Here is a 12,084-nt window from a genome sequence, read left to right as displayed (position 1 = left end):
TTTTATTTGGATTGTATTCGGATTTGGATTTGATTAGGATTGAATTTTGGTTGGATTGTATTTGGATTTGATTTGGATTGCATTTGGATTAGATTTGGCTTTGTTAGGGATTGTATTTGATTTTTGATTGAATTTCGGTTTTATTTGGATTGGGTTTAGATTGGATTTGAATTCGAATCGAATATAATTTGGATTGGATTGGATTTGTATTGGATTTGAATTGGATTAGATTTCGAAAGGATATGTTTTGGATTGGATATGGATTGGATTGGAGTTGGATTTGGATTGGATTTGGACTGGATTTGGGTTGGATTTGGATTGGATTTGGATTGGATTGAATTTGAATAGAATTTGTATTGGATTTGGGTTGGATTAGGGTTGGATTTGGTTTGGATTTCGACTTGCTGTGGATTAGATTTGGATTGGATTGTGTTTTGATTGGATTTTGGTTGAATTACGGTTGGATTTGGATTGGATTTCGACTTGATTTGGATTAGATTTGGATTGGATTTGGATTGGATTGGATTTGGACTGGATTTGGGTTGGATTTGGATTGGATTTGGATTGGATTTGGATTGGATTTGAATTGGATTTGGATTGGATTTGAATTGGATTTGGATTGGATTTTGTTTTGATTTTGATTGGATTTGAATTCGATTCGAATAGAATTTGGATTGGATTGTATTTGGATTGGATTTGCTTTTGATTGGATTTGGATTAGATTTGGATTGGATTTGATTTGAATTGGATTTGGATTTGAATTGGATTTGGTTTGGATAGGATTTGGATTTGTTTTGGATTGGGTTTAAATTAGATTTGGATTGGATTTGGATTGGATTTTGTTTTTATTTGGATTGTATTCGGATTTGGATTTGATTAGGATTGAATTTTGGTTGGATTGTATTTGGATTTGATTTGGATTGCATTTGGATTAGATTTGGCTTTGTTATGGATTGTATTTGGATTTTGATTGAAGTTCGTTTTTATTTGGATTGGGTTTGGGTTGGATTTGAATTTAATTTGGAATAAATTTGGATTGGATTTGGAATGAATTTGGATTGGATTTGTTTTTTATTTGGATTGGATTTCGTTTAGATTCGAATTGGATTTAGATAGAAGCTGGATTGTATTTTGATTTGAATTTGATTGGATTTGGATTGGATTTAGATTCGATTTGGATTGAATTTGACTGGATTTGGATTGGATTTGGATTAGACTTGAAATGAATGTGGATAAAATTTGGATTGGATTTGGTTTTGATTTCGATTAGATTTGAATTGGATATTTATTGGAATCGGATTGGATTTGGATTTGTTTTGGATTGGATTTGAATTGAATTTGGATTGTATTTAGATTGGATTTTAATGGGTTTTGATTTGATTGGTTTTGGATTGTATTTGGATTGAATTAGGTTTTGACATGGATTGGATTTGGATTGAATTTGGTTTTTATTGGATTTGATTTTGATTGGGTTTGGATTAGATTTGGATTGGGTTAAAATTGGATTTGGATCAGACTTGGATTGGATTTGAATAAAATTTGGATTTGATTTGGTTTTGATTCCAATTAGATTTGGATTTTTTTTCGATTACATTCGAGTTGGATTTGTATATATTCTGGATTTGATTTGGATTGAATTTTGACTGGATTAGGCTTTGATTTGGATTGGATTTAAATTATACTTGGATTGAATTTGGATAATATTTGAATTGGATTTGGATTGGATTTGGTTTACATTTGAATTGGATTTGAATTCGATTCGAATAGAATTTGAATTAGATTGGATTTGATTTGGATTGGATTGGATTTGAATTGGATTTGATTTGGATTTGTTTTGGATTGGATTTGATTTGGATTTGGATTTGGATTGGATTTTAATTGGATTTGGATTGGATTTGGATTGGATTAGGATAGAATTTGGTTTGGATTTGATTTGGATTGGATTTGGATAAAATTTGGATTGGATTTGGTTTTGATTTCGATTAGATTTGAATTGGATTTTGATTAGAATCGAATTGGAGTTGGAAAGAATCTGGATTGGATTTGGATTGGATTTCAATTCGATTCGAATAGAATTTGGACTGAATTGGATTTGGATTGGATTTGATTTGGATTGGATTTGAATTGGGTTAGATTTCGTTTGGATTTGGATTTGTTTTGGATTGGATTTGAATTGGATTTGGATTGGATTTGAATTGGATTTTGTTTTGATTTTGATTGGATTTGGATTGCAATTGGAATGGATTTGGATTGGATTTGGTTGTGATTTGGTTTGGATTTAGGTTGGATTGGATTTGGATTAGATTTGGAATGCATTTGGATTGGAGTTAAATTGGATTCGAATTGGATTTGGATTGGAATTAGGTTGGATTTGGAATAGATGTGAATTGGATTTAAATTGGAAGTGTACAGAATTTCAACAGAACTGAGCAGAACGGAACAGAAGATGAGCAAATCTGAACTGAACCGAACAGAACTGGTTAGAACTAATCAGTACTGAACAGATATTGGCAGAACTGAAAAGAAATGAACAAATGTAAACAAAACTAGGCAGATTTGAATAGACCCGGGCAGAAGCCATGAACAGACTAACAAAACATGATATGGACTTGATTGATATAAGAGATAAAAGAACAGGCAACAATATCAAATATTTGCACCGAAATATCATTTAAATAGCAAGATAGGCTATGGATAAGAACAAACTAATGGTACATGATATTGATCACTTATTACAAATAGCATAACATGATTTCTGCATGATATTTTAGTGCAAAATATTGATATTGTCGTCTGATCTTTTATCTCTTATATCAATCATGTCCATATCTCATTTTGCTATCTTATCAACATTTGATATTTTTCAGCTATTTTCGTCTACTCGGGGAACTGAACAAAAATAAACCGAATATTGAGTTTAAAGGAATTTCGTAAGTGAATGTCATGACTTAAAATATGTACAACTTTGCAGTTATTCGATTTCCACAAAAGGGAGTTTTTGTGACCGTTGATGTGGTCTGACAAAAAAGATCCCTTGAGCCTTTGTGTGGAATCGAATTGATACTAGTCAATTTCAATATCTGAATTGATTCTTACGAATCACTCGCAATCGAATAATAATTTATTAAGATTTTGCTTGTTATCGATTATCTTGGTATCATGATTGATTTAAACTCCCAACCATTTGTAGCTGATTGCGCTATAATCGTAAAATAATTCCTGGCTCGTTAATTTGATATGGCTGATATGGTAATACCAACGAGCAAAGAAGAACCAGTTTCGATTTATTACGGAATCGAAATCGATTTTGCATTATTATTGACTCCGAGCTCGAATGGAGTCAATGCCATCGCATCCCAAGCACACTGTTTACCGGTAAATGATTCTGCAAATTTTTGACATTATCTTTAACCGCACAGGAACTTCTCAAGGTTAACATAAATGGCAGCAGAAGCATCCACTAAAAGAGGAGAAAAAAAAAATTCAAATCGATTTCCCACTGAGTCGAAGCCGCACGCACTCCGCAGTAGTTTACTTATGGCCGCATAATTCCCCCTGCCCGCGATCGGAAATCTCCGAAGCGAACGGTGGCTAAGCCATAGCCAAAGCGATTTGATATTTGATCGTACAAATTACAGATTATGAAATAATTACAATAATAGTGTTTTAGTTCATCTCGAGCGGACCATGCGCCCGGTGCAGGTTTCGTATTCCGACGGTGCCCGTCGTCATCATCGTCAGCATTTTTTATCATTTTCATCATCAGCAATCGGAATTACTTAGTCGCTATTTGATTCACGTTGGCTTATGAGGTTCGAATATGTGTTTCAAAAATAATTCAACATACATACAGACATCGGTACTATGGCTCCATGTGTAGTAATGGCACTTGAACGCTACTTGTTAGATAATTTAAATACAAAATTGCAAAATGTTGATTTCAAATTTGTATCTGACAAAAATCTCTTTGCGATTACGGATTTAGTCCCCATGGAGCACTCAGTACAACGAATGAAGCAAACCGAATCGAACCAAAATAAAACTCGCGGAACCAGTGAAGAAGAACCACGGAAGAAGGCAGCAAAACGGGGAAATTCAAACCGTGAATCGTGCCTCCAATCGATGATGCTGAACCGAACTGAGAGTTCATACCGCTTGACCAGCTCGAATCCAGCACCAGCAGCATTCGAATCGACTCTGGATCAACCGTTTTGTGATGCTTGCCTTTCTTAGCATGCGTGGAACCCTTAATTTTAATGCTTTTGAATGTTTTCTACATTATTCCATCGGTTCCATTCGGCCCGACCACGATCATCATTGGCACGGCAGGCACTAGACGCACAGTTTTCGCCCATCCATTCCGGCGGGCAGTATTGCAGCACTTGTGAGTGCTTGTGTAGGGCGTAGGAGGGCGGTGGTGTGGTCCCGCCGCGGGGCAAAAATATTGAATTTGTTCTCCAGGAAATTGGATGCTGTTTAGGTTAATTGAAACGTACCTATTTGTGGATGGTGGAAGAAATGGAAATTTAAATATCGGATAGGTTGGAATCGCGAGAGTGTCACTCGGACTGGAATGAGCGGGATAATGGGTTTCAGGCATTGCATAAATATGATGCCGTTATTTCAAAGTACGCTATTAGAGGTGAAAGTAAGGTTTTTGCAAACGAATTTAACCCAGTCATGATGGTGCTTTTCTCGTGGCACTGAGCAAAAGAATAGCAAAATGATCAACAAAATTATCAATTCAGAAATTTCTGTCTTATTTATCCTTTCTCGTCATTCTTTTATGAAATTTTGGTGTGCTACATAAAACTAATTGTTGCAATCCAGAAATAGCTTATCGATTCAATAGAGTTTACATCTATTGTGAAATCGATTAAAATGCGTTTTTGGTCTTTTGACATTCATTCTTGTCCAGTTCGAGTATCTCGGTCACAAACGATTACATCCATCGCAAAGGATCAACCACAATATCTCTGCACAAAGCATTCCTTAATCGTCTGAACTAAACCAACTTTGTTTCCTTCGTTTCCTCCTCACTCGAATCCCCTTCACAGAATCAAAGCATTCCAACAGAAATCTCATAGAGCAAACCGCACACAAATTCAGGTCATCGATTGCAAATTTTCCACTAAGCATCTCAACAACAATGAGCCCAACAACGGCGCTTCTTCGTGACTGACTTGCACCCATAAAGCCGCAGACAAAAAAGACATCATCATCGTCAGCGCGCAGAAATGAGTTAGTTAGACGAACATCGAAGGTTGCCCATTCGCGCGGCACAAAACCAAATCAAATGATTATCGGAATCCGGTGTGGGAGGGTCGGCCCAGTGCAGTGCAGTGCTGGGGGACACGAAGGCTGGGCGTAAAACAACCAAAGCATAAAGGAGAGAAACTCTCAGTCAATAATAGGAATTAGAACAGTGTCGACTACGAACGTCGACGACGACGGCGTCGCAAAAGTCACGCTTTATGTCGATCAACCTTCCCGCGCTTACTCAGGCGGGCATTCATTCGCGGAACAAAAAAAAACCAATCAGAGTCAATCGGATCAAGTCTCGCCGCGCAAACTACGTCCGCCCTGTGCGGTCTTCGGATTTTGTTGCCATTGTTGCATGTGGTTATGGTTATTGTTCGATTGTCGAACGAAAGTCGTAGAGAAAGAAATCCTGGATCGCGTTGCTCTCTACCTTTCGCGTGGTCATCGGATTTCGACTATAAGTCCGATGAGGAATTGGGCATTAGAAACTGCGCGCACCCGGAGATGAAGAATGAAGAATCTTACAGACGAATGCACTGCCGCTGCCGTACGCTGGTCGTTAGGGAGAGAGAGATAGTATGTTCCAGTTGAGTAAATGCAGCTACAATTTTTTATTGTTAACAATTTTGATGGCTGTTCGGATTCCGATGTTATGAAAGTTATCCAACAAACAAGTATATGACATCTAATCAATGCAATAAATCTCAATAATATTTCCAATTATCGCCATCCAGACTGTGTTCCATGTTCTGTTGTGTCTAAATATGTTCTGTTGCCGGAAATCCCATGAAGGCATCCATGTTGACCGGCATTTCTTCGTGAACAACGCACCATGCGCCCGCTGTTCTCATTTCAGTGTGGATAAAACGTAGAGGTGCGTACAGTACATCAGAGGTGTTACCTCTCAAAGTAGTTGGAAGTTTAATTCAAATTTAAAAATGTTTTCTCAACTTCAAACCTTTATAATATCAGATTCAGTTTAGTATCTGGCTCAAACACATTCAAAAATGGAAGGCTACCGAAAAAAAGTTGTTGTTGTCCCCGAGGTGCATTATGGGATGTCTTCCCCTAAGACTGACGATGCGTCTCAACGGTTGGATAGAGCAGCAGAGAAATCATTCAATCGATGCACATTTCAATATATTTGATGACTAAGGACGGGAAGCCAATAATCTAAGAACGCTTCCGGCCGCTAATTGGGTTGATTGGAAGAGTTAGTGGGTCACTTAAAGTCTGTACCAGTTCCGGATCGCTAACTACATTTTGCAAAATTGTTCATGCTCACATTACGCAAAACAAAAGAGAAAGACAAATTGAATTAACAAAAACCGATGAGTTTGTCTGGGCTGCGAAATGGTGAGTTGACATCCGGGAAGGGGCGCCTAACATAGCTCTGGTCCTCACAAGTTCCAATACTCACGCTTCCACTGGTCTTCCGATGACAATTGACCGCCAGCTAAGGGTTGCGTACTTAACTGATAGTGCAGCCTGGGCACTGTTGTCCTTCTGACATCAGCTAGAGTGAGAGGGTGCGTCCTGTGGTGTCTGCCTAGGATGTGGTGGGGTTCGACCTTGGGCTCTGTTGTACTTCTATAAAAAGCTGCATTTGTCCCCAAGCAGGCCCTATCAAAGCGACCGTGTGCCGCTCAAAGCGCACTAGCCTAGTCCTGGTGTTGGGTGGGACTTTAAACAAATTTGACCCGACTGATCGAGCGTCTGTCCACCAAGGAGGTGCGGCTCCAACAGCGTCTGTTCTGGCATCCAGCGGCTGAGTATGAAATGCTATTCCCCGGAAGCTATACCTAAGATGGCAGCCCCATCCCGGTGGATAGGGAACATTGGGCCAACAACCTACTGTTCCCGAAACATCAATTTGTTCGAGAATCCGATAATGAAAGAATACGGACTGATTTTACGGCGACGACTCTTAGCGCGAAACAACGGACACGAATAGGAACATGGAACGTTTTAACCCTAGCCCAGCAGGGTAAATTGGCACAACTTGCCAATGAGGCACGCCGCATGAAGCTTGAGATCCTGGGACTGAGTGAAGTCCGTTGGCCAAACTTTGGAGAACACAGAACGCCGTCGGGACAAGTTCTGCTATACTCTGGTTTACGAGGTGAACACGCTCCACGGCATCGCGGAGTTGGCTTCCTACTAAGCGCTCAGGCACACTTTGCGCTTATGATGTGGGAACCTATAAGTGAAAGGATAATCGTTGCCAGATTTAGAACACGGGTCCGAAACCTTACTATAATCCAATGTTATGCACCAACCGATGCTGCCGATCTGCAAGACAAAGAGAACTTCTACAGTCAACTCAATGCCGTCGTAGATAGAATTCCGAAGGGTGATATCAAGATCTGTTTGGGCGACTTCAATGAGAAGATCGGATCCGACAACTCGAACCATGAGCGCATTATGGGACGCCATGGTATCGGAGAAATGAGCGAAAACGGAGAGCTGTTCGCAGAATTTTGTGGTAATAACGACATGGCGATCGGGGATCGCTCTTACCTCATCGACCGGTTCACAAGGTCACGTGGGTCTCCCGTGACGGCTTTACAGGAAATCAAATCGACCACATCTGCATCAGCAGAAAATGGAAATGGAGCCTTCTTGATGTACGGAATAAACGTAGTGCCGATATCGCATCTGATCATCACCTCATCATCGGCGAAATACGCCTGCGCATTGCGCGGATTCGTCGGCAGGAGGAAAGAGTTGGACGACGATTTAACACACGCCGACTGGAAGATGCCACGGTGAAACGGTCCTTCGTTGAAGAACTGGAGACGCGTGCTGCAGATATTCCGGAAGGTGGCAGCGTGGAAGACCAATGGACCGCCATCAAGAATGCCTTCATCGCCACCAGCGAGAACAATCTGGGCGAACTACGCACCCAGAGAAAACAATGGATCACCGATGAGACCTGGAGGAAGATAGAGGAGCGAAGAGAAGCCAAAGCCGCGATAGAGCGATCGAAAACCAGAGGAGTCTTAGCCCGTCAACGATACGCGGCTCTTGAGAAGGAAGTAAAACGCTCATGTCGACGGGACAAGCGAGCGTGGGCAGACTCTCTGGCCGACGAAGGAGAGAGAGCCGCCGCAACCGGGGACATTCGCCTCCTCTACGATATCTCACGACGCTTAAGCGGGGCGAAGATGAATGCAACGATGCCTGTGAAAGACGCGAATGATCAGTTATTGACCGACCCAACGCTGGTTCGAGCTCTTCGAACAACTTTTTCAAGTGCCAGTCAGGCCATCACCACCTCGGCATGATCTGCCTAGGATCCGACGTATAACACGCGTCAACACCGAAGCTTCATCCCTGCTAGAGATTCAAACAGCCATCCAAAGCATGAAATCAAATAAAGCCACAGGGGTCGACCGCATATCAGCCGAGATGCTCAAAGCTGACCCCATGACATCCGCTCAACTACTGCATCTTTTATTTCGTAATATCTGGGACACCGCAACTTTCCCGGTCGACTGGATGCAAGGTATCTTAGTGAAGGTGCCCAAAAAGGGTGACCTGACTGTATGCGATAACTGGCGAGGCATTATGTTGCTGTGTACCGTTCTCAAAGTTCTATGCAAAATTATCCTAGCCCGGATTCAGGAAAAGATCGATGCGACTCTCCGGCGACAGCAGGCCGGATTCCGTGCCGGAAGATCCTGTGTGGACCATATTGTCACGCTCCGCATCATTCTGGAGCAGGTCAACGAATTCCAACGAATTACTTGGTATTCATTGACTACGAAAAAGCTTTCGACCGTCTCAATCACGAGAATATGTGGGGCGCCCTGAGACGCAAGGGAGTTCCTGAGAAAATCATCGGCCTCATCGAGGCACAGTACGAGGCCTTCTCGTGTAGAGTGCTGCACAATGGGGTCTTGTCCGACCCTATCCGGGTCGTAGCTGGTGTGAGGCAAGGATGTATCCTATCACCGTTACTGTTCCTCATCGTAATCGACGAGATTCTGGTAGATGCGATTGACCGTGAACCAAACCGCGGGCTGTTATGGCAGCCTATAACCATGGAGCACCTAAATGACTTCGAATTGGCGGATGATGTTGCACTCCTCGCGCAACGGCGCTCTGATATGCAGAGTAAGCTCAACAACCTTGCCGAGCGCTCCTCTTCGGCAGGTTTAGTCATCAACGTCAACAAAACCAAATCGTTGGATGTAAACACGGTAACTCCTTCCAGTTTCACAGTAGCCGAGCAACCAGTGGAGAATGTTGAAAGCTTCCAATATCTTGGTAGCCAAATGGCGTCAGACGGCGGTACCAAGATCGACATAGGCGCACGGATAAAGAAAGCAAGGGCTGCCTTTGCGAGTTTAAGAAATATCTGGAAAAACAGGCATATAAGTGAACGCACCAAAATACGAATTTTCAACTCTAACGTGAAATCTGTGCTGTTATACGCTAGCGAAACATGGTGTGTATCAGTGGAGAACACTCAACGGCTGCAGGTGTTCATTAACAGATGCCTGCGGTATATAATTCGGGTCTGGTGGCCTCACATCTGGATCTCAAACAACGAGCTCCATCGTCGTTGTCACCAGAGGCCGATAGCAACAGAAATTTGAGATCGGAAGTGGGGCTGGGTCGGCCACACTCTACGTAGGGGCGGAAACGAAATCTGTGAACAAGCATTAGACTGGAACCCAGCGGGACATCGCAGCAGAGGCAGACCCAGAGGCTCTTGGCGGCGAAGCCTCAATAAAGAAATAAAAGAAGTCGACCGAAATCTAACCTGGCAACAGGTTAAAGCGATAGCCGGGCAACGCTCAGGATGGAGATCTTTCAAGTCGGCCCTTTGCACCACCGGAGGTGTACAGGACCCATAAGTAAGTAAAGTAAAAATAAAAAAATATATCAAATAGTGATCTGGTAGATAATCCTACGAAGCGACGGTGCTCCTATACCTTGCTCTGAAACATCAATTTCATTGCTAATTTTGGCTATAAGTAGTTACTTCCTGCAAGCACAACTTAATACGGTGGTGTTGCGGTTGAAGAATCACTGAACCTCGGGCCTGTATCAGAAAAAATATCCCTGATGGCATAAGCAGTCTTTAATTAATTGAAAAAATGATTATGTATTGTCAATAAAATGAAATATATGCATGATAAGAAGAAATGTGATGAGTATTAAACAATAGCTTTGCGAGCACTAAGATGGCCATTTATTAAATCCATAAAAATATCGCAACGAGCAAAACAAAACAAAAATATGTATGTTTTAAAGGTCTGTTTCTGTCCCCAATAAAAGTTTTTCGTCCGACATGACTTTTTTCAAATATACTATATTAACAATATGATTCACTCTCACGAAATTTTGGCGACACCACATGTGGCGCCAACTCGCGTCCAAAAGGATCGATACACACGTAAATCGAACTACCCAAAATATGACGATCGATATGACGAAAAAAAAAATAGGGATGCTTGATGTTTTGTTTGCAAACTTAATCGATTATGTTTAATCGAATGCAAACGGAAAATTAAATGTTGTAGCAGAAGTGTGGTAGGCATATTTTCGTGGAAATGTATAATAAATTTGATATAGCTCGTATAGCTCGGTCCGGCGGGACCGGTGGACCATATCGAAATTGACACACGCTGAAGCAGTTGGAGAGCTATACAGGGGGGGAGTAAGCCTGTCATCCACGAACAAATCAAGCCTACCTAAGATGTATTATCCGGGCCTCGCCGCTTGGGAAAGGCGGGCCACCATGGGCCACCCCGCTTGGCAAGTGTAACATTTTTCGAACTGGAATCTTGTAGGATATTGGTTAACCTACACTACTGCTGACTAACGAAAAAATTGTGGGATTGTTTATTTACATTTGCTTCATACTACATGCAGAGGAGGCGCGATGCACCGCATATTACCCCCCTGGAGCTATACGAGATTGCTGTAGAAGTTTACATTCTTCTAGCAATGTACCTACTCGCTCTCTGTTTCGCACACCATGTTGCTGTTTGCTCATTTGACTGCAACACTTTTATCAATTCTAGACCAACATTTGAAAAGGGCGTAACAGCCAAAATTTATTCCTTCTGATTCTTAGCCCACATATATAGCTTTATATGTGGACAAAGAATCAGAAGGAATAAATTTTGGCTGTTACGCCCTTTTCAAATGTTGGTCTAGAAATATACTATTCAAGGATGGAAGAATTCATTCACACGTGTGACTCTTGACGAATGCGATCATTGCTTTGACAGTTTATTCCCGTTCATTTGCAGTATGGTGAAATCTCTCCAAATGAACCAAAGCGATTTTTGATACGGGCGATTCCACAAAGCAATGAACTGAGAGAATGAATGACAGCACACTACGTGATTCAAGCAGATCGTAAATCATTAGCCGAAAATTGAATCAGAAGATTTTTGCGTGAAGGTTTACACGTGATTCAATCTGTTTATTGGAATTTAATTGCAAGATTGCATCCTTGAGGTTTCACGGGACAGTTTTTTGGGGAGCAATGAATGCAATAACATTTTTATTCATAACAAAATATATAAAGAATTGGTTGATATTCATGTTTTTTGAAATTTGTTGCATAAGTTTGTGTAAAATAGGAAGAAGGACTCCACTGCCGTAATATGAAAATGTGACGCATTGAACAACTTCGATGTGCCCCGGTGGAACCGGTGACGGGATAATTATAGTTTTACACCAAAAACATCCCGTGTGACGGCTCATTTTTCATAGTTTATCAAGAACATGCATATGTTTTTTTTCGATGAGCACCATGGCCACGTCTGGGAAGCTCTGTAGTGTTCTTGGGAAACTGGT

At 41.3% G+C, this 12,084-nt stretch overlaps 1 protein-coding gene across 2 annotated transcripts in view; it reads right to left on the bottom strand.

Moving 5' to 3' along the window:
• The window catches only part of LOC134226090 (uncharacterized), a 631,583-nt gene that overhangs the window by 309,807 nt on the left and 309,692 nt on the right, over nucleotides 1-12,084 (bottom strand). The window lies entirely within an intron of this gene.

Source organism: Armigeres subalbatus, chromosome 3, assembly GCF_024139115.2.
Source record: "Armigeres subalbatus isolate Guangzhou_Male chromosome 3, GZ_Asu_2, whole genome shotgun sequence".
Lineage (NCBI taxonomy): Eukaryota > Metazoa > Arthropoda > Insecta > Diptera > Culicidae > Armigeres > Armigeres subalbatus.
The sequence above is the reverse complement of the archived record's forward strand: the minus strand, read 5'-3'. Positions and strand labels throughout refer to the sequence as shown.